This window comes from Marmota flaviventris, chromosome 16, assembly GCF_047511675.1.
Source record: "Marmota flaviventris isolate mMarFla1 chromosome 16, mMarFla1.hap1, whole genome shotgun sequence".
In the NCBI taxonomy this organism is placed as follows: Eukaryota; Metazoa; Chordata; class Mammalia; order Rodentia; family Sciuridae; genus Marmota; species Marmota flaviventris.
In genome coordinates this window covers 78,573,882-78,596,214 of record NC_092513.1, presented here as the reverse complement: position 1 = coordinate 78,596,214, position 22,333 = coordinate 78,573,882, and the positions used below count along the sequence as shown (strand labels likewise).

General features: G+C 45.6%; 1 long non-coding RNA gene and 1 pseudogene across 1 annotated transcript; both read right to left on the bottom strand.

Moving 5' to 3' along the window:
- Positions 1-1,474: 1,474 nt before the first annotated feature.
- LOC139702153 (uncharacterized) lies at positions 1,475-5,235 on the bottom strand. The gene is made up of 2 exons (XR_011704755.1): positions 4,710-5,235; positions 1,475-1,987 (listed from the first exon to the last, which is right to left on the bottom strand). It is a non-coding gene; the product is annotated as an uncharacterized lncRNA (long non-coding RNA).
- Positions 5,236-20,805: 15,570 nt separating this feature from the next.
- Positions 20,806-21,752, bottom strand: LOC114082386 (ras-related protein Rab-10 pseudogene; annotated as a pseudogene).
- Between the last annotated feature and the right edge of the window lie 581 nt (positions 21,753-22,333).

The window sequence follows — 22,333 nt, the reverse complement described above, 5'->3', positions numbered from 1 at the left end:
GGTCTCCAGCTGCACAGAGCCATAGCACAGACACCAGCCCATCCTCGAGGTCCCACCTACACTATAGCCACCAGCAGACTTGAAGAGTGGGGGAAAATAGGCGACCTCGAGGGATCATTTCTCTCTCTAATTGAAGGCATGGGAGGAAAGGCCCAGGGTAGCTGTGCATTGGGTGACAGAATAGCACAACCTAGATGGCTGAAAGGACAGATCAAGGTGTGGGCAGGGTTGATTCCCTCTGAGGCTGGCAGGGAGAATCTGCCCCGGGCCTCTCTCCAGCTTCTGGAAGTTTCCGTCAGTCTGGCATTCCTTGGCTGGTAGAAGTATTATCCGCCTCTGCCTCCATCTCACATGGAGCTCTCCCCGTTTGCCTGTGTCCAAATGTCCCCTTTTCATAAGGACACAATTATGTTGGATCAGGGCCCATGCTAATGGTCTCCTCTTAAATTGATCATCTGCAAAGACCTAGTTTCCAGTTGAGGCCACCACGGGTACTGCAGTTGAGACTTTGCCAACTTTATGAGGGACATAATTCAACCTCTAATGAGATGCCTTCATTTCTTTTTGGGGGTCCAAGATAGTTTTGAGGGTTTATGTTTCACAGTTTTGTTCACTTCTGGATATTGAAATCTAATATCTCAATATCAGAATAAGCCCAGATCTCTATGGAACCAGATAAGAGTCACCGGATCTTCCCCTGAGATGAGAAGGGGAAATAAGTAGAGAGCAGTGATTTCTCTCCCTCCACCCTCCTTCCTCACCCTCTTTTCCTGCCATGGGGCTCAGAAATGTTTTGCTATGTTGCAACGATAGTAATCACTCTTATTTGTTGGAACACTTGCCCTTCATGCCTACAGTGTTATTTTTGTCACTGTGATCAAAATATTTGACAAGAACAATTTAGGAGGGTGAAAAGTCTCCGAGGCGCCGTCCAATGGTGAGCTGATTCTATGGTTCTGGGCCTCAGGCGAGGTAGAAGATCCTGGCAGAACAGCATGGGAGGAGGAAAGCTGCTCACCTCCTGGTAGCCAGGAAACAGGGAGAGAGCCATCAGGAGGAGCCAGGAACAAAACACAAAATCCCCCAGGCACTCCTCTAATTACTCAGTTCCTCCAGCCTACAGGTAACACCCAGTCATCCATTCAAATTATAAATTCCTCAAATGGTTTAATCCACCGATTCCCTTACAACTTTCATAACCTAATCATTTCACTTCCACCATGAACACAGGAGCTTTTGGGGAGCACTTCATATCCAAACCACAACACTTTGCAGCAGTAACTGGGATTAGAGAAAATAGTCCTTTAATGCCAAAGTAAATTAATAGAAACCCACAAAATACTATGTTCAAAAAAGAGATTTGAAAAGTTACTTGAAAGAATATTCCTTTTTTCCTCAGAACTGTAAATCTCTAGTGTGTATTAAATGTTAGCTTTTGTGCTAGAAAATGAATTGCTTAATTCTGGAAACAATATACCACAATTCTGTGTACTTTATTCAACAAGTAAATGTTAAGTTGGCAATTATGCAGTAAAAATAAAAACAATGATGATATCAAAATCATCCAGTAGGAATTATGCAAAGTGTTTTAGTATTGTAACTCATTTCCTTTTCACTACAATATTATTAACTTTCATTCTCATTTTAGGAAGTGATGTTGGAGACACTGAGGGACTTGCCTAAGTCATAGACCTAGAATGTGGAAAGTTTCACTCCAGGGACCACAGTGTACAAAGGAAATTCGTGCATCTTATGAAGTTTTTCTTGATGTTGGAGATAGGTATGTAAAGTATTCCTAGCAACAGATTACGGCAGGAATGTAGAAGGGTGGTGGGATGGTCTTTCTTGAAAAGTTTCAGTAGGATTCCTGAGCTGAGAGACATCTGTGTGGTCAAGTGGTTGTTGGCGTAAACTGGTAGAGATTGTGACAACATGGGGGAGCAGGTGGCAGCAATTTCCAGTCCTGGACAAAGGGGGGAAGGAAGAGCTGCAGATAGAATGAGAGTGAATGAGAGTGAGGAAAGCTAATGCACAAAAATGATCAGACTGCAGGGCTGTGCCAGCCATGTTCCCGAGAGAGAGCTTAGCATTTTCTAATCCCTATTCACTGTGGCTGCCACAGCATTATTTTATAGATTTCTGGACGTTAGATTCACCTGTGTGGTTTGTGTAACTGGTTTCAAGGGAGTGAGAAGCATGGGCCACGTGTTTATGGGGAGATGGGTGTTCTGATCAGGATTCCCCAGCCCAGGGAGGGGCGCCCTAGCAGACCTCTGAGTAATCACAGAGACCTGCATCTGTTTGGAAAATGCAGCAATCCACATGGGCCCAGAAATAATTACAGCAACTGATTGTGTTACAAGAATGGTTGTGAATGTGACCAATTTTAGAGAACACAGGGGGAAGCCATAGGGACTCTCTGGAGCTAGATGTGTCCTACTGTTAAGGTGGTGAGAAGGACAGAAAGTGTAGCTGTGTCTGGGAAAACTTGGAGAAACTTCTTCCTGTGGGAGTTATTTACAAGTCAAAGTGCTTGACATTGTCAACAGCATTGTAGTCTATGAAGGGGAATTGTTCCTAGAGACAACAATGTAGAAGGCCTCCCTGTTTTTGTTTGGATTTGGTTTTGCTTATTTGCAAAAGAGCTTTTTCTCTTGGAGTATGAAGAAGGCATCACATATTTTACCACTCCAGATTGTATTCTGGAACGCCTGATTTGTTGAAGTCAGTGTGAACCCTGTGTTAAATAAACGTCTATTTCAAAACTGAATTTGCAATAGATTCTAAATGTCATTTAGAGAGTCTTTCATCTGTGGATTTAAAAAGTCACTTCAAGCTGGACATGGTGGTACACCCCTGTACTCCCAGCTACTCAGGAGTCTGAGGGAGAATGATTGCAAATTGGAAGCCAACCTATGCAATTTAGCAAGATCCTGTCTCAAAATGAAATTAAAAAGGGGCTTGGGCTGTAGCTCAGTGGTAGAGCACTTGCTTGTACTAGTCCCTGGATTCATTCTCTAGTTACTGCAAAATAAAACAAATTATTTGCAGCAAAATGTTTTGATGTGAAAAAATTTGAAAACAAATGAGATATATTTTTGTTATTTTCTCTAATACCTAACTTTTTGGTTATCTATTTCTTGGTATGTATAAAAATGCTAAAACATCTATAAGGTTTACGGTAGATAAATCTTATGAAAATAAAATACAGATGGCCATAAAGTCTGTAATGTCAATGTCTTTGTAATGGATTGAATCCCCTGGTTTACTTCTTCTGGATAAAGTTCTGGGTTTCTGCCATGAAAATTGGACACAGATCATCGGTATGACTTGTGACAGATGCATATGCAGTGATGGATGAGAATATTGTTTTATTGCAATCTGTTCTTTGTTGTTTTGCACAACTAATTAAACTATGAGTTGCTACTGAGGGACAACACATTCAGAATGTCATAGTAATTAACTATTTGTTATGAATGTTTGTCTGTGTTCAGGCTTTACAAGTGCCTCTAAAGATTGAGGAGTAATTACTTAATTTAACCCTGTTTAAAAAATAAATTTGAGGGGCTGGGGATGTGGCTCAAGTGGTAGTGCGCTTGCCTGGCATGCGTGCAGCCCGGGTTCCATCCTCAGCACCACGTACAAAGATGTTATGTCCGCCAAAAAAAAACTAAAATATAAATATTAAAATTCTCTCTCTCTCTCTCTCTCTCTCTCTCTTTCTCTAAAAAAAAAATAAATTTGAAAAGCATACAGTATTCTTGGTAAAATATTTTCTGTATAGAATCTTTCCTAATTTGTTTCCTGATGATCTGATAACCTAAACTTACCCTGTAGAGTTTCACTATAAAAAACCAAATAGTCCAATAGAGAGTACTAGAGGACATTCATGATCATATTGCTTCATTTTGTGATTTGATGACATTATAAGGGAGTACAGTAGAAAATTAATAGGTATAACTTTGTAATTATGTTGAAGGGGATTTCTTGTTGAAACAGACTTAAAGAGCTTTGCGACAGCTCTGCTCTTTTTAATGAAAGGAGTGTGATGTTTTTATCATGATGGATAATCTGAGAGACCCGACCAGTGACATGCTTGACAGATGTCTTTAAAATAAATGAGACAAGAACAGTGGGTTGCTCATGAGTGATAAGAAGTTTGCAGTCTTACCAATTGCATCTTTTGGAGCTGAGGTTTAAATAAATGAGACTTTTCATTATGGTTATTCTAATATAAATTTGATTAAATATACAATTTTCTCAATTTGGGTGTTTAAATATTCCTCAGTAGTAGTTTCATTAGGCTCCATGTGTATCTCAAACATAGACTGATATATTTTGAAGGATTCTAAACTGTTTGAAGCAATGTGTCCTTTTCAGTCCTATAATGAATATATAACAGAACTTGACTGCCTGAGTCTTAGAAAATGTTCATCTCTTAGAATTCTTTTCAAAGTGAAATTGTCTATTTAGTTCATCAGTTTAAGCTATGTTCACTGAATGTTAATACTTTTGTTTTAGAAATGTGCAATATCATTTGAGGGTTTTACCATATTTTAAGGAACAAAACATTATAACTACAGAGGATTAAAAATAGCCTTCCCAGAGGATAAAATAAGAATATTGCCAGAAATCTTATTTGTAAAAAAATCTTTCCATGATTCTTGTTTCACTTGAAAATAAAGCAGATTCTCCAAAGTTGACACTACCTGTTATGTGCAGAAAAATGTGCTAGTTGGACAGCTCCCTGGGAGTTGGAGTCAGTCCTGATGCCTGGTTGCTGGTTTATTTTTAGAGTCCATTTGTTACAGGTCTTTATTGTGTTTCCAAAGTGGCCGACTATCTTGAATTCAGTTCTTATCTCCAATGACATAAAATGCGACACTGACACATTTGACTTGTTAATAACTAAAGCTGGACAAATAAGATGATTTATATCACTGAAGGTTGGCAGCATTCGTTTTTGTTTAAAATTTGTGATTCTCTAACTGTGGGTCAGAGCTGAGGCTAGTGTAAACCTGCAGAGGGAGGAATTTTTCAGGTCCGCACTTGGAATCTGCAGTTCTTCTGTCCAGAGGCAACGGCATTACAAAGGAACAGAAGTTCCCGAGGATTTTCCCAGGCAGAGACGCCATCTGGGAGGCCACGTTGACAGTGTCTCAGTGTCTCAGGGGTCTGGGGGCAGGACAAGGCTGGTTGTGTCCCTCTTATGCTTCCGGTTGGCTACGTGGTTTCAGATTACTAGGGGGGAAGAATGGACGTGGGGTCTCTGTGAAAGGTTTCTTTGGGATGTCTGTGAAGTGCCTCTGTGGGGTCTCTTGAAAACTGCGTGAGGTCTCTGGAGTGGGTGTAGAGGATTCTCCGTGGCGGCGAGATGTCTTCATGTAGTGTCTCCACGGTGTCTGCATAGGAGGAGTCCCTGTGTGGACTGTGAGGCCTTGGGAAGCCTCTGAGGTCTCTGAGAGGTCTCCATCAGGACCCTGGGGCGGGGGGAGGTCTCTGCGTGTTGTCTCCGGGTGAGGTCTGTGTGGGAGAACTGTGTAGAAAATGTGTGAGCTCTCTGTGGGGGCAGCATGAGGTCCTGTGGGAATGACTTACGGTCTCCCTGAGAGGGCATGTGTGGGAGGCGGCCTGTGGCGCTCCTGCACAGGTTTCCACGGGAGGTCTCTCTGTGCCAGCTTGTGTCAGAGGTCTCTTTGGGAGGAGCCTCTTGAGGGTGCTCTTTGTGAGGTCTCTGGAAATCTGTGAGGTCTGGGTGTGGCAGTGAGAGTCCCTGTGCTGTCTCTACGGTTTCTATAGGGCCGTCTTTCAGGGTGTCTGAGGATTCTTCGTGAGAATCTGGAGCTTCCATAGGCCTGGGAGGCTGAGTGACGTCTCCGTGAGGGAGCGGTGTGAAGCCTGTGGCCCTGAGAAGTTGCTGTGGGGGGTCTCTGTCAGAGGTCTCTGTGAGGATCTCTCCCCTTATTTTGAGGGAGATCCTTGTAAGGTGTTTTCTGCGGTCGTGGTCAGCAGGCTCTGAAGTTCTCTGTGGGTTCTTGCTGGGGCCTCTGTGTGCTCTGGGTGCGGGTCCATATGTGGGCCATGTGAGGTCCCGCGAGGTGTCAGGCCACTGTGGTGGACTCCAAGGACCTCGGTGTGGGTCTCTGTCGGGAACTCCAGAGGCCTTTGGGGAGTCTGTCGGTGGGGGTTTCTGTAGGAGTCTGTGGAGCCCTCTGGGAAAGACTCTGGGGGTTCTGTGATGAACTCACTGGGGAACTGTGTTGCTCTGTGGGGGGGGGGGTCAGGGTGTCTGTGGAGGACTCTGGGGTCTCTCAGTATGAGTCTCTCAGGGATTCTGTGCAGATCTCTATGGGGGTGTCTCCGCGTAGGTCTCTGGGAGTTTCCATGGAGGCGTCCGTGCAGGATTCTGGGGAAATCTCCGTGGAGGTCTCTGTGGAAACACCCCCATCCATGGCCTTCTTGCCCCTCATGAAGGACAGGGCTGGTGGCAGGAGAAGGACAGAAACTTGCCTCCACCTGCCTCTGTCTGGCCCATTGGCATTGCTGTCTGTGGTCCTTGTCCCCTCCGGAGCCATGTTGTGCCTGTCCGACTCCTTCCCACCCAGAACTTGCCCCTTGGTACATGAGAGGACCTGGCAGGGCCTGGCCCGGGCCATTTCTGCTTTCCCCCTGGAGCTGCCGTAACCTGGCTCAGGAGAGGCCTATGGTGATTGTACCCACACCCTGCGGGCCCTCAGTTCCATGCACAGGGAGGGTCTTGACAGGCATGTTTCCTGCCACCAGGGAATGAATGAGGCCCATGGAGCAGTGCCCACTCGTCACTGTGTATGGGGCACAACATGGAACACTCTAGTGGATCCTCTCCCTGCTTTGTGATTTTCTGCTTTCCCATATGGACAGGCCCTGAGAAGAGGAAATCTGGACTGGAAGCAGAGCAAGGCCCAGAAGGGACCTGTCCCCAAGTCCTGGCCTGTCCCCCCTCCCCAGGAAACTCCCACATTTTGAACAGGTCACTTTCCCTTGTGGGTACATATCCTGTCTGATTGCCTTTCCCCCTGGGAATCTATGGGACAAACAAGGACTGAAGCCAGGAGACTTTCTCCGTGACCCCAGGCTGCCTCCGTGGCCCTTTTAAGTGCCTGTTCTTCCAGGGAGTGTTACTAGAGCTGTATGTATGTGTAAAGGTCACAAGGCTGCAAGTCACAACCAGAGTGCCCTAGTCCTGGACTTTCCACCAGTTGTCAACTCATCCTTTCTGGAATTCAAGAGGCAGTGTTGTACAGGCCTGTTAAGATACCCTTTGGAAATCCATCATCCCTGCTTGAAGGATTGCTTCCTTTTAGGTTTGTGTCAGAGCTTCTCCAGGCCTGTGGTGGGGGAGCCTAGGGGGAGGCCTAGGGTAGAATGGGGTGGACAATCAGCCCATGACGTCTCCTTCCTCCAAGCTGATGGCTGGCACTGTGAGGGCATGGCACCACTTATGACGACCCCATGCCACTCTGCCTTCTTCCTTGGCTCAAACATAAAATTTTTCTCAAATATCTCACCCTGGACCCACCATGACAAATCATTGGACAGTTACTGCACAAATAGTTGTACCCAGAAGAGGGCCCAGGGCTGTTGACCCTTTCCCTATGCCTCAACATGGCATAGACAAAAGCCACGACCTCTAATGAGAAAAAAAACATGAATTAGAAAGCAGTAGTCACCTCCATAGGAAGAAGCCATCAGCACACAAAGAATGTACATGAGGCAAAGCAGTCATTCTCTGTATGGACTGATATGTATATTTTTTTTTCAGAAAGAAAACTTTTCTTACCAGGAAAACTGAAAAACATGGTATGTTTGACCAGATAGAACCTTTTTGAAGCCAGCATGTGGGTAATGGTGGCGGTGACTGGGAGGCCTGCCCCCTTGGCCTGAGCTGGCAGGGACTGGCTGGCGGTACAGGCTCCCTGAGCAGCAAGGACTGATTGCTGTCCTGTGGCCCTTGGGGCTGGCATGGTGATCACAGGCCATATCACTCATTATTTATCCTTTGCTTTCTGTAGGAGGGACCCCTGTGGTGACAAGCTTACCCACCACGAGGGGCCTGGGCTCCTCTTTATGTCAGTGTAACTCTGGTGGACTGCCTGCATGCTGATGTGCCAGCTTGTCCACCAGGATCTGTCCAACAGCTGTCACGATGTTCTGGGCCTCAGCCATTTCATCATCCATTGGCACTCTGCTTGAGACTGATCTCTGGATCTTGGTAGTGGCTGACAGGGGTTTGACTTTTTGCAAGGAATCTTCCTGCCCTCTGCCTTTTTTATTGGGGTGCAGAGACTGCGAAACGTGATTCTTCCTTCTCTCAGTACAGCTTTCTGGAGGATCTGATGTTTCTCTGGCAGGGAGGGGAGGGACTTCCCTCTCAGGAGGCTCCTCCTTCTCCACCTCTGTCTTTCTGGTCTCTTCAGATCTTGAAGACTGGGACTGTTCTTTGCCTTCCGGCATTGCCATTCCTGAGGCCACAACTCCACTCTCCTCCCATGGCTCATACCTGGCCTCTCTCAAGCCTGGACTGGGCTCGAGGCTGCCTCTTGCCATTCCTGTGATAATCCTGCTGGGCTGGGTTCTGCCTGAGAGACTGTAAGTGTGAGGTTGAGAAGGCAGGGGGTCCCCCTGTGTAGCTGGAGGGACCACTGAGGGCTCATGGCTGCCACCCAGTGGGGTTCCTCTCCAGGCCTTCTGCATCTCTGCAGGTGAGGGCTCAGGGAGGGGACTCTGCAGGGTGGGGACTGCCTTTTTTTTCATTGCCTTCTCTCCTGGACCTTTCCAAGGAAGTCCTTCTGGGAACCTGGCAGCCTGGGCAGTGGAGTCGTCTGCGGAGTCACAGGGGACCAAGGGAAGGTCTGGCTGTGAAACGGGCGAGGCTGGTTTCTCATCAAAGTCTTGACTCAGGGGATCTAGGGTCTGGAGGTGTGGACTCCACCTGTGTCGCACTCGAGACCTCATGATATCTGTTTCTAGCATCAGGTGAGTTCCTGGATCCAGGAAGGAAAGATTCTGGGAGGTGTTCACCTGAGACAGCTGGTCCTTGGAGGATGCTAGATTGATACTGTTTTTGTTGGTGCTGTACTTGGGAAAAGTGTAGTTGGAAGCAAGCCAGGATCCACGCACGTACACGGGGATTATGCCCTCATTGATCTGTACCAACTTTCTGCTCAGATGGTCTTGCAGGATTTTTTCCAGAAGTTTCTTACTTCCTGAATCCTCCTTTTCATTTTCCAGAACCTTTACTGAGGTGCCTCTTGAATTCCAGGGTAGATCTTGTGGGTGCCTCTCTAGGTCTTGCTCTGGGCCCTTGAGGAATCTTTCAGAGCACCTGGACCTCACCTTCTGCACACCTTTGCTGCTTACACAAGCAAGTTCCGGGGGCCGGGCAGCCAGGAAGGGGCCATGCTTATCTTTAGTCTGGCACCCAGAACACTTCCTTGGGAATTTGCCCCGAGGCTGTGTCAAGTCCTGGGATGCTTGAAGTCTGCAGGGAGGGCCATGCTGGTGTGCATCTGTGGTGAACCTCCCTAGACTGTGTTTCTCTGGTCGCTCTTGGAGCTTGGTGCTGTTAGAATCCCTGGGAAGGATGGAGGTTGACTTGGGGGTCAGGGAGGGGTGACTGTGCTGACGATGGTTGAGAGCTGATTGGCTGTTGGCTTCCTGAGATTTTTGGAGTGAAGAGGGTAAATCCTCCCTCCGTTTATGTTGCTTCTGCAAGTGCCGTTCCACGTGCTGATTTTCAGCTGGGCTGAAAGGCCATACCTCCTCCTGGGATGTAGGGCAGATTGTTCTCTGGGTCCTCTTCTGGGGTGGAGAAGAAGGTGGTAGGTTTGGGGGAAAGGATGTGAGGTGGGTGTGGTTCTGGGCCTGAGCCTCAGATGGGGGCAGTGTTTGTGTTAAAAATTGAGATTGGGCCACATAGCTGGGCAAGGGCTGGTCCTGGGAAAGTTGTGGAGGTTCTTCAGCCAGAGATGGAACTGGGGAAGAGTCAGAGACTTTGTTAAATGTAACATCTTTACATCGTGAAGTGGAGGACCTCTTAGGCACCCGGGCAGTAGCCACCAGGGACTCACTGTGCAGAGGGGGCGGGCCCCAGAACAGCTGGCTGCGTTTGTGCTCTAAGGAGTCCCCCGGGGCCTGGTGGTAAGAGACATGCTGGGAGTCGGGGAGCTGCTCTGGTTTCCCTTTTGTGCTCCAGAAGGGGTGTGCAGTGGTGTCCCTCTTGCCCCCCAGTGACTTCAGCATTTTCCCCAGAGAATGCAGGCAGTGGTCTGGGCTCATTGGTTTGAAAGAGGACCCATCCTTAGTGTTCTCCTTCCACACTTTTAGTTCTGCTCTTTTGCTGATGAGCATCTCCAGCAGTTTCTGGACATCAGGGTTGATGAAAGAGAGGCCCCCAACCTCTACTTGCTGGTGTGTGGGGTCTCCCCAGAGTGTGGAGTCTCGAGGATGGTGTGAAAGATGTACGTCTTTCTGGGATCTGGCGTGTGTCCAGGTGGAGAAGAATAAGGCCTTGGTAGTTGTCCACCACCAGGAGAAAAACAGAATGCAGTAGCTTATGCAGTCAAGTCCTGAGATGGCTGTGACCAGGGATGCCCAGTAGGAGCTACCTGAGAGGGAGCCCTGTGGGATGGGGCCCAGAGGGACTCTGTTCAAGCCAGGCTGGTGGTCTCTAGCTTCATCGGATAGGGATGATGCCAGAGGTAGAGGGTGCTTGGTCAGGGGAAGCAGGGAGGTCAACAGGGACATGGAAGTAGAAGAAGAATGTTCCACATTCTGCAGAGGTGGCTGGTGGGCTCCAGCAGGCCCTGGTTTGAATACCTCACCCGGGGCATCTTCGTGTAACAGCTGAAGAAATGTAACGTTTTCATGGAACTTTCGTAGGTGGCTGCGGGGAACAGAAGGCACAAGCTGCAGTGACGAGTAGGAGGGACCAAGAGGCTGTCCAGGCATGGGCACCTGTGGCCCGTGGACCGTCCACTGCCCCACATACTAGCTTCACAAAGTCCTGGCTCTCCCTCTTCCCAGGGCTTGAGTTACAGCCCACTCCAACCTGGAATCTCCCTTCTAGGTGAGCCCTGGGCCCCGGGGTCACGTTACAGGACTTGGTGGGAGGAAGGATGCAGAGAGAAGTGGAAAGTTCCTCACCTTTGCAGAATTAAAGCCAGTTGTTGTGTTTCCTCCACTTTCTTCCGGCAATCTCTACAAGCTGGAATGGGAGAATGAATTATGGTGGAGAAGGAAGGGGCCTGGGATTTTTCAGGAAGCTGAGTTGAATCTCCTTTAGGAGCGATGGTGGGCGATGAGACTCTGGAGCCCAAGCATCAGTGTCCAAAGCCATGCAACCAGTGAGTGACAGCAAAGTACAGGGAGAGGGGGCCACATTTGATTGTAAACAGGTTGCTGCTACATCCATCCATCCCCGTGGTCCTCACAGCCACACTGTGGGTTGTCATCTCACAGGGGAATCACCTTAGCAAAATGAAAGACTTCTCCACAGGAGGACCCGGAGGGCCCTCCACAAACTTGGCAGCCTTGCTCCCCTTCTGGCCCGCCACGGCTGCGTTCAGAGCACAGAGCTGGAGAAATCCTGAGTTCTGATTTTCTTCCCAGGACCCTCCCTCTGAGGCTCTCTAACTGATGTCCTCAGAGACAGGAAAAGAGATCAAGTCACCTCTGGAGGAAGGGTGGAGCCTTACCTTTCAGAATGCTTCTCTTCTTCTTGCTTTTCTTCCTACACCTCTTCTCTGTCTGATGTTGAGAGACAAGAAAGAAAAAGGGGTTGGTGCCCAATCCTCATTCTCTTCATAGAAAAGCCGCAAGCTCACGTTTCTGAGTCACATGCCTCCTACATTTAAATCATGGAAGTCTGTGTCCTTCTCTTTCACTCACTTTTCAAGTAGATAAAATACTAGACTTTGGTTTTCTTCTTGGGGATTTTCTGTGTCAGCTCCATCATGGATGTCCTCAGCCACTGAGGGTCTGACAGACTCCTTTCCACAGGCTCTTCTCAGCTGCCAGGCAGGTTGTGCTCCCTGAGGCCAGAGGGGACTCCAGCCGGTGACAGGGGCCCTCAGCACAGCCCTCCCCTCAGCCCAACACCCAGGGATACATTAGTTCAGAGGCATCTGCTAGGAGAAGGTTGCTAATGACTAGTGTTCCTGCCCAGAGGTCCCCAACCTCTCTCAGGAATCCAGTCCTCGACCACAGTGTATGTCTTGCTGTGGGACCTGAAGCTCACCACCCAGATGGTCCGAGGGCTTCAGACAGGAGAAGTCTTAGGGCAGACTCTCTCCCGGCCCTGCCCCACCTGACCCAGAAGAACGACGCTCTATTCTTTCCTGAGATGTCCCACCTCTCCGTACGTTTGATAAGAGGAAAGAAGAGTAGGAAAAAGAGAATCATTGTCTGTTGTGTTTTGATCAAAGGCTCCTTACCTTTTTGATATTCCTGTTTTTCAAAGGCGGCAGCGAGAAGTAAGGGCCTAACAGGATAAAGAGCACCAGTCCCCCCACAAAGGCAAGGATTATTTCCATCACCCAGGTGGTGGAGCTGGGACTCAGCTAAATGGCATTAATTCTTTTCAGAGGAAAGAGAGGACTCATTATCTGAATTGTAAAGTCACTCTCAGGTAGCTGCGTCCTGAGAGCTCCCTTTGAGAGCAGGGAGTAGGGCTCAGGCCAGCATCACAAGAGCTATGACCCCACATCACAAAGGGATCTTGAGAGTGGGGGGAGGGTGGTCAGAAGAGGCTGCACTACACCCCTCCTCCACCCTCCTGGGCCTTCTAGATCCTCCCTTCCAATTCCACCTGCTCAACTTGTCAGAGGTAGACTTTAGTGCATTTTCTGTTGTTCACCAGGGAACGCAGAAATTACCTGTTTGCTTGCAGATCTCTGCTTGAACATCCTTTTTCATAGTTTGTGAAAATGGGAGTTGTCTCTGGAATTATTATTTCAAAGTGATTATTTCTTTCTCCATTTCTTCTCTCAGCGACTTAAACTCACCCACATTATATGTTCTTGTCTTGCATCATGGAACTGAAATTTATTTTGTACTTATTTAGCTTTGTGAATTTTGAATAAAAAGTTTTTAGAATTTTCCAGTAATTTTACTGTCTTCAGCTAAAGGGTCTTAAACAAAACAAAATACTTATAAAAATTCATGAATTTGAAATAAGTTTTTCAAAAGCTATTTTTTTTTTTGTATGCTGATTCCTTAGTAAGTAACACTTAAAATGTAGAAGAAATTTTGGAGACTTGTGTACATACACAAGTGCACATCCACACACCCACACACCCTTTGACAAATCAACCCCATGCTTTCACATCTAAGAATGAAGAATTTCTTGTCACCCAAAAGCCTTCCTTAGTGTTTCTTGTACTGCTGGCAGCAAATTTTCTCAGGCTGAGTTTATCTGGCAGCATATTTTTCTTCGTTATTAAAGGATAGATTTACTAGACATGGACTCTTTGGGTGACTCTCTCCCCGCCTTGAATACGCCACCCACAGCCTCCTTCAATTGTTTCTGATTGGAAGTCAGCTGAAAATCTCATCCTTGTGCACAGGGGAGTTGTTTTTGTTTTTTAAAAATTTGTCCTTACTTATACGTGACAGAGTATATCTTGACATTTATTTGCTAGAAAAAGGATGAATCTGGAGAATTTTTTCTCTGCGCCCTTTAAGATTTTCTCTTTGCCTTTTCACAGTTTCACTGTGATGTGTCTAGGAATGGATATTTTTTTTTTGTTATTTTTAAAGAGGGGAAACATTGAACCTAGATTCAGGAAATTTCCAGCCCTTATTTCTACAAGTGTTTTTCTTCCCCCTTCTCCTTCCTTCCTTTCCTCCCTCCCTCCCTCCTTCCTTCCTTTCTTTTCTTCCTTCTTAACCACTGAGCCACATCCCCAGTCCTGTTTTATTTTGAGACAGGGTCTCAGTATACTTAGGGTGTCACTAAGTTGCGAGGCTGGCTTTGAACTTGTGATCCTCCTGCCTCAGCCTCCCGAGTTGCTGGGATTCCAGGCCTGATTCACTGCACCTGGCCTCCCTCCTTTCTCTCTGAGTCTCTCCTTCCACATGTGGTGGTAGCCGTGGTGATGGGGACGTCCAGATCAGGCAGCCCCACTTGCTGGAAGGATCTCTGCTCCGTGCTGCTGTGTTCCCCTCCGCTTCAGTTTGGCTCTACTGATGAGGGTCTGCTTCTGGGCTGTCCATGCTGTTCCACTGACTGTTTTCTGTTCTTTCTCCAATATCCCACTGTCCTGGATGAGTGTTGCTCCACAGTAGGTCTTGAAGTCAGGTATTATCAGCCACTTGTTTATCCCCAGTGTTGTTTTCACTATCCTGGGTTTTTGCCTCTCTTTTACAAACTTTAAAATCAGTATTTCAGGCTCCACAAATTACCTTGCTGGGATTCTGTTGGGATTGCATTCACTCTGTAGAGCTGAGTTGGAAAGAACTGACATCTTAATGATATTCAGTTTTTCTATCCATGTGAACATCAACTGTCTCCTCATTCATTTAATCCTTTGGTTTATTCCGTAACAGTTTATTAGTTCTTTTTCACACAGAGCCCACAAATATTTTGTTAGTTTTTTCTGAGTATTTAAGTGTGGGGAGGCTAATATAGATGATATCATTTTTAAATGATTCTTTTGAGTTCCTTATCTGATATTTCATCCACTTCAGTATTTTTGTCATCATTTACTATTGAAGTATGGCCTTTAGGAGGTGTCATTGTTTTTAAATATTTTTTATATTCCTGTGTTGTTTTATTTCATCTATTGGAAGGAATTTCTCCTCCACTCTGTGAGGTCCTTTTTAGGGCAGTTTTCATTTGCTAAAGTGTCCTAGAATGACCTGTATTGAGACCCTCTCATAGGTGTGGTGTCCATTTCTCTCTGTTTTTACTATAGCAATGAATGTCCTTAGGTGAGACTGGGGGACCAACCCCAGCAGTTTCTACTTGGGGCTTGGTCATAAGTTTGGGTTTTTGTGTCTTTGATTCTTTGTATTAAAGTATAGCTGAAGATTGAGTGTCATTAATTGGTGTGTAGAGCAAGGTAAGCTGTCTTTTGGTTTAATTCAGCAGCAGAGTTTCTACCCTGTGAACTTGTAGTGTCTGTGTAGGTTCCCAGAATCTCACAGAATAAGGGGAAACAACAATAGCAACAACCAATGCAAACAATATACAGCATTGGTTTCTACTATGCCATCTATAATGTTAACTCACCACAATAAACAGAAATGATAGGGTTAGCAATTGCCATCACCAAAAACGATAAGTAACCGTGAACTATATCTGGCATCAAAGCAAACAACAGATGTCAGCTATGTCACCCATAGCAGTAACAATTGCAACAGCATTAATATTGGGGGCAGGACTTATAGAAAAACAATTAGTGCTAAAAGATGGTAAGAAAATAGTTAATTTACAGAAAAGAAAATGTACAGGTAGGAAGGTCAAAAAGAGTTTATAATTTCAAAAAGTAAATAGAATGTAGGATATGATAGTGATAAGAAAGGAGGAGAAAAATGTAAGAAACAAAATAAACAGAGAGTGAAAGAGGAATAGAGTTTGGCTGTTAGCAGAAGAAAAGAGAGAAAAAGAAACAAGAGAAACACAAATGAAAAACGATATGAAAACAAAAATCAAAATGTAGTAATAAAAAACCCTAACCCTGAAAGGCAAGGCAAGGGTAAATAACCACACTTAAACAAAGCTAAAAAATGGGAAAAAAAGAAACAAATGTATACATATATAGTCTGTGAACCAATTAGCACAGCACACACAGGCGCACCGTGCGCGCGCACACACACACACACAGAAGGAAAAAAAAAGATTGTTAATGAAAAACTAAGGAAGCATTTCCATTGAGATGGTCAAAATAGTACATGAGAATAGATGGTCACTGTCTATGCCTGATTGTCTTTCTTTTCCTTTTTTCTTGAGCTGTGCACTGAGTGTGAGAAGAAGGGCTGAGGGTTGTCAAATCTTTCCTCTTTTTGTGTTGTTCACCAAGCTGCCAGCTGGAGTGACCTAAGTCTGAAGTTGGTCCAAAAATTATCAGCTTCCCTTCTCACCAGTACTAGGTAGGATGGGAAGTACTGTCTGCTCAGAGCAGATGGAGGGATTCCCAGGCTGGAGCAGCTGCAGAGTTCCATGAGGTCTAATGAGGCCACAGGGCCATTGCTGGGTGGTGCCTGCTCTGCAGAGATTATATGGGTACACCCCTAGGGCCTGGCAGTTGTCAATCTGCTGAGAGTCTGGATCTTGGGAGTCTCCCTAGGATTTCACTTGTTGGGTCGGGGAGCCAATTCTTCAGTCCTTCTGCTGCCCATGAACCTGCCTGTCCAGGCTTGCTGGGCTTAGTCCCTGGGCTTAGTCACACCTGCCTCTTCAGATTCCTGATGTGCCTAGCTGGTCACATGATCTACCAGATTCAAAGGGGGAAGTGAATTGGGCTCCCCTTCACTTTTCTGACTAGAATCCCCCTTGGTAAAGTTTGCTCTCCACCTGTTTTGCTCTTATTCTGCTCGGCATCACCTAGGTCAAAGGGCAGGCACTTGCTCGGACCTTGTAGCCATGTTTGCTCAGGTCTTCCAGCTCTTGCAGCAGCATCTGCAATGTGGCAACCTCAGGATGGCTCCTTCTTCAGCTCTCTGTGGCATTTGGGAAACGTGGGCACTTTTCATGTACCAGTGCACAGTCTAGCCCCTGGATCAGCTAAGGGCCGGCTCCTTTTCGGATCTCAGGATGTTCCATACTAAATTGGCAACTGGCTTGGCTCCAATGTAGTCTTTCTTCTTAGTTTAATAGACCCAAATTTCTGAGTCTCCACGATACCCTGGCCAACCAATATGGAGTTTTAATGAAATCCCTCTTTCACCCACCTCACAAAGAAGCAGTACTCCTGCTGCTGGAGTCCCAGGTCACAGAGCAACGAGGAATGCAGGATTCCTCTAGGCTGCCATCTTGAATCTTGCAGCTGACATAATTTCTTCCTCAAATGTATGTTAGGGTTAATTTGGAACTACTCTAGGCCTGGTGCTTTCTGTTTGGGAAGGTTGTTATGATTTATTATTAATTTAGCATCTTAGATAGATGCAGTCCTATTCAATTTGTTCATTTCTTTTTGTGATAGATTTGGCATATTTGCCTTTCAAGAAATCATTCCATTTTATGTAGCTTATTGAGTTTGTGGGCATAGATTTGTTTATGGTATTCCTTTATTTGTCCTTTTGATGTCCATGTGATCTGTATCGATGCTATCTCTTTAGTTTCTGGTATTGGTGATTTGTGTCTTCTTTTTTTTTCTTTGTTTGCCCACCTAGAGGCTCACTGATTATATTGGTTTATTTTATTCTTAATTGACAAATAATAATCGTGTATTTATAAGTATAACAGAGTATGATTTTCTCTAGTAACAGGGTATCATCAATGTATTGGAACCAGATATCAGTAGGGGATGAGAACAGAACGAGGTCCTGAGCAGCCTTGCTGTGGCACATGAAAGGACTGTGCAGATATCCCAGAGGCTGGACCTGGAATGACCTTGATCCTCTTTGAGTATCTGGACAGATGAGGGGATTGTGGTAGACTGCTACACTGGTGATCCCAAATGAATCACACCTCCAAGTGTTCATTCCCTGCAAACCCTGACTTTAGACTTGACCATATGATCTGCTTTGGCAAATGCTTTTTGGTCAAATGTAATGTAGCAGAGACTAGTATTGAACCTTCACACTGGGCTGGTTCCGATAGAAAACAGCTGGCATCTGTGGAAGCTAAGTCTAGTGGAAAGTGAATGATGGGAGGAAACAATCCTATAGACTGTAAGCATGTGAATGTGCATCAGTGTAATTTGTAGAGTTTTATGCCTTAATATGTTGAATTTAAAAAGTCAAAATAGATGCTTCTCAATCACCTCCACACTGTTCACCCTCAGGTGTCCGTGTTCTGTGATATCTTTTCCCCAGAGCACTTAGGTTCTTCCCTGTCCTGTTTCGAGTTGGGGATAGCTGTATTCTGGGTGCTTTGAGATGTTTTGTCCTCTGTGTGTGTGTGTGTGTGTGTGTGCACATGCACACCTGTCTGTCTCTTTCTCACTTTATCTTTGTTTCTGTTTCTCTCCCCCCAACTCTCCTGCTTGCACTGCTAGAGCTGTGAAAACCGTGCCTTCTTATGGGGGAGTTCTCACTAGTTGGTTCCTGTTTTATTTACTTTTTTAAATTTTTATTTATTTATTTTTTTACGTGAGCTTTATTATTATTATTATTTTGCATTACAATTATTAATACACCTTTATACCACAATTTATCATATCTCTGTATACAAGATATGTTGACACCAAATTCACATCTTCATACATGTATTTTGTACAATGATGAAGGTCTCCTTCCACCATTCATGCAATTTCCTTTCTCCCTCCCTTTCCCTCCCACCCACCTTCCCTATCTAGAGGTAATCTTCTTCCAATGCTCTTCCTCCTTACCCCATTTTGAGTCACCCCCTCCCCCTTGGCATTTGTTTTTAGGGATTGGCTAACTTCAGTTAGCATAATCTGCTCTAATGCCATGCATTTCCCTGCAAATGCCATGATCTTGTTATTTTTAGTGCTGAGTAATATTCCATTGTGTATAAATGCCACATTTTTTAATCCATTCATCCACTGAAGGACATCTAGTTTGGCTCCACAGTTTAGCTATTGTGAATTGTGCTGCTATAAACATTGATGTGGCTGTGTCCCTGTAGTATGCTGTTTTTAAGTCCTTTGGGTATAATCCAAGAAGCGGGATAGCTGGGTCAAATGGTGGTTCCATTCCCAGCTTTCCAAGGAATCTCCATACTGCTTTCCAAATTGGCTGCTCTTATTTAATTTGACATTTTGGAGTTCATCATAGAGTTTTTGTGTTAATTTGGATTTTGAAAATTTGTACATCCAATTTGTACATCCAATTTGACTACTACTTCTTGGCATCCCTTGAGTTTTCCACCCCATCTTCGTCTTCTTCACTCTGTACCTGGCCCATCTGTACCCATTCTGGCATATATATATGTAAATAAACACACACACACACACTATATTTGCTTTATTCATGCATCTGTTGACGGGCACCTTGGTTGAGTCTATATATTATTTATTGTGAATAATGTCAGAATAAACATGGTCATTCAGCTGTCTTTTTTTATTTGCTGATTTCATTTCCTTTGAATGAATACCCAGCAGTGGTATAGCTGGGTCATATAGTAGTTCTATTTTAATTTTCTGAGGAACATCCATACTGTTTTCTGTAGATGTTGTAATTTCTTACCAACATTGTATATGGTTCCATTTCCCCAACATCATTACCAGTGTTTGTTTGTTACTTTCTTTAAAATAATAACTGTTCCAACTGGAATGATCTCCTTGTAGGTTCGATTTGCATCTGAGATGGCTAAAGATGTTGAGCACTTTCACATATATTTATTGTCAATTTGCATTTCTTCTTTTGAGAAGTGTCTATTCAGGTCATTTGTCGATTTTTAAAAATACCATTGCTTGCTTTCTGGTTGTCAACTTTTTTCTATATTCTGGGTATTCATCTTCTGTCAGACAGATAGCTGGCAAAGACTGTCACCCATTCTCTTTGTTTCCTCTTCACTCTGCTGATCGTATTCTTTCATTCCATGCAGTCCTACTTGTTCATTCTCCCTCTGATTTCCTGAGCCGTTGGAGTCCTCACTTGGAAATCATTGCTTTTGCCGTGATCTTGAAGAGTTTCCCCTGTGTTCTCTCTAGTAGTTTGAAAGGATCCTATCTTACATTAAGGTATACTGAGTTGATTTTTGTACAGGGTGAGAGACAGGGATCTAGTTTCCATTTTCTGCAGGGGAACATCCAGTTTTCCCAGCACCATTTGTTGAAGAAGGCTGTTCTTTCTCCAATATTTTGGCATCTTTGTTGATAACTGGTTGCAGTGTGTATTTATTTCTGGCTTCTCTGTTTTGTTCTATTAGTCTACCTGTCTCTTTCTAGGCCAATACTATACTATTTTTGTTACTGTGACTCCCAGGTATAATTTGAAATCTGGTATTGTGGTGCTTCTATCAGGGCTGGTTTAGCTCTAACTTGCTTTAGCTATTCTGGGTCTTTTTTCGTATTCACTTCCTCTTACCTAATTTCTCTGGCTAAAATTTCTGGTACTATGTTGAGTTAGGGTGGTGAGAGTGGGCATCTTTGTCTTGTTCCTGCTTTCAACTTTTTTCAGTTTAATATGAGGTATAGCCTTGCCTGTGTTGAGACATGTAGTTTACATTACTATATGTAATTTATTCGGGGTTTTCATCATAAAGAGATGCTGTTTGTTGTTGTTGTTGTTATTGTTTTTGTTGTTGCTGGGGATTGAACGCGGGGCACTCCACCACTGAGCCACATCCCCAGCTCTATTTTGTATTTTATTTAGAGACAGGGTCTCACTGAGTTGTTGTTTTTTTTTTTAAATTGTTAATTCTAACTTTTATTCTTATACAATTTGTAGAATAGAGTTGAAATGATTGCTATAGGTTTTAATGTTGATAAGAACTGGACTATAATACAACTGAAATGCAGTGGTGAGCTGAGCAAGTACATTTAAAAATGAAGTCACAGACATGATTTTTGTATACATTTTTTTGCTTAAAGAAAATTATAATAAAGTCAGCAAGCAGTCACAGATGAAAGAACAAATAAAATAGGTGGTTTGGATAGTTATAATGATGAGAACAAAAATATCTGTTTAACAGAGTTAAAAATGGACAGAGTGGTTTATTTTGCAGCAAGAAGAGAAACGGGTGGTGGATGGCAACGGGTAGAACAGGAGAACGCTCAGCAACATTTGCTCTTCCAGCCTGTCACACCTCCTCCACTGCTGATATCTACATTTTCACTGTTGGGCTCTTTGACCGGGGTCTTTCGAAGGATATCTTCAGCTAATGTGAGGAACGCCTTTTCAATGTGTATGTTTGCTTTTGCACTAGTCTCAAAAAAATCTAATACCATGCTCCCTTGCAATCTGTTCTCCTTTGCCTTTAGGTACAACTCTTTTATCGTCCATATCACATGTGTGTCCTAGTAACATTCTTCCCACATCTTCATTGGCGTGCTCATCTGTGTTTCTAAGCCATTTGCTGATGTTTTCAAAACTGTGACCATTGGCGATGTCCTATACTGGCAGGTGCCCATTGCTCCTCTGTAGTAGGAGGCTGTGATGGTGTGAGATCGCTCCTGGCCTGCTGGATCCCACATCTGTAGCTTGATCTTCTTTCCTTGTAACTCAACTGTTTTGGTCTCACAGTCTATTCCTATGGTGGAAATAAAGGTGGTCTTGAAGGCAGCATCTGGAAGACGAAGAAGGACGCAGGTCTTCCCCACTCCGAGTCCCCGAGCAGGAGCAGCTGGAAAAGCAGGTCGCAGTCTTCTTCGCCCTGGGAGCAGCGGCTCGCGCTCTGGCGGCCGGCGGCCCCAACGGATGGGTCCTTCTCCCCGCGGCCGACTCCTCGCCGGGCGGGCGTTCTGGGGCCGGGGGACGGGGAGGCGTGGGGAAAGGAGGGCTCCAGCGGATGCGGGCGACCAAGGAGCAGCTCCCGCAGAAAGCCTCGACGGCGGCGGCGTCCGAGCCCCCGAGGGCGACCGCAGCTCCGCAGCCTCCCGCAGCCGCTCGGCCCGGCGCCGGGGAGTCGGTGGGGACACCATGGCCTCCCTCCCCCCAGGGCTGCTCGGCCGGGACGCTCCCGCGGGCGAGCGAGTGGGCTCCGCCGTCCAGGGCGCCGGGCGACGGCCGGACAGCCCCTCCCGGGCAGAAGCTCCGCGACGGGCGAGGACAGCCCAGGAAGAGCGCGAGCGGACGAGCCGCCACAGAGCCCCGGAGCGCGAGCCGCCCGCCTCCCCGCCGCCTCCCCGCCGCCTCCCCGCCGAGTCCTTTAGGGCCTCGCTGCTGCTGAGGCTGCTTCAATGCGCCACCCTCTTCCCGCACCTTGGGAGCCCTGGGATCGCAGGTGTGCAGCACCACGCCTGGGTGACATGCTGAGTGTTGTCACAGAAGGTTTTTGCATCTCTTGAGACAATTGTAGGATTTTTACCTTTGATTTTATTCATATGCTTATTACATTTATTGATTTGTGTTTGTTGACCCATTCTTGCATCCTTGAAATGTAACAAAGTTGATCGTGGTGTGTTGTCTTTTTAATGTGCTATTAAACTAAATCTGAAAGCATTTTATCAAATGTTTTCATATATCTTTTCTCAGAGATACTGGAATATACTGTTCTTTTTTC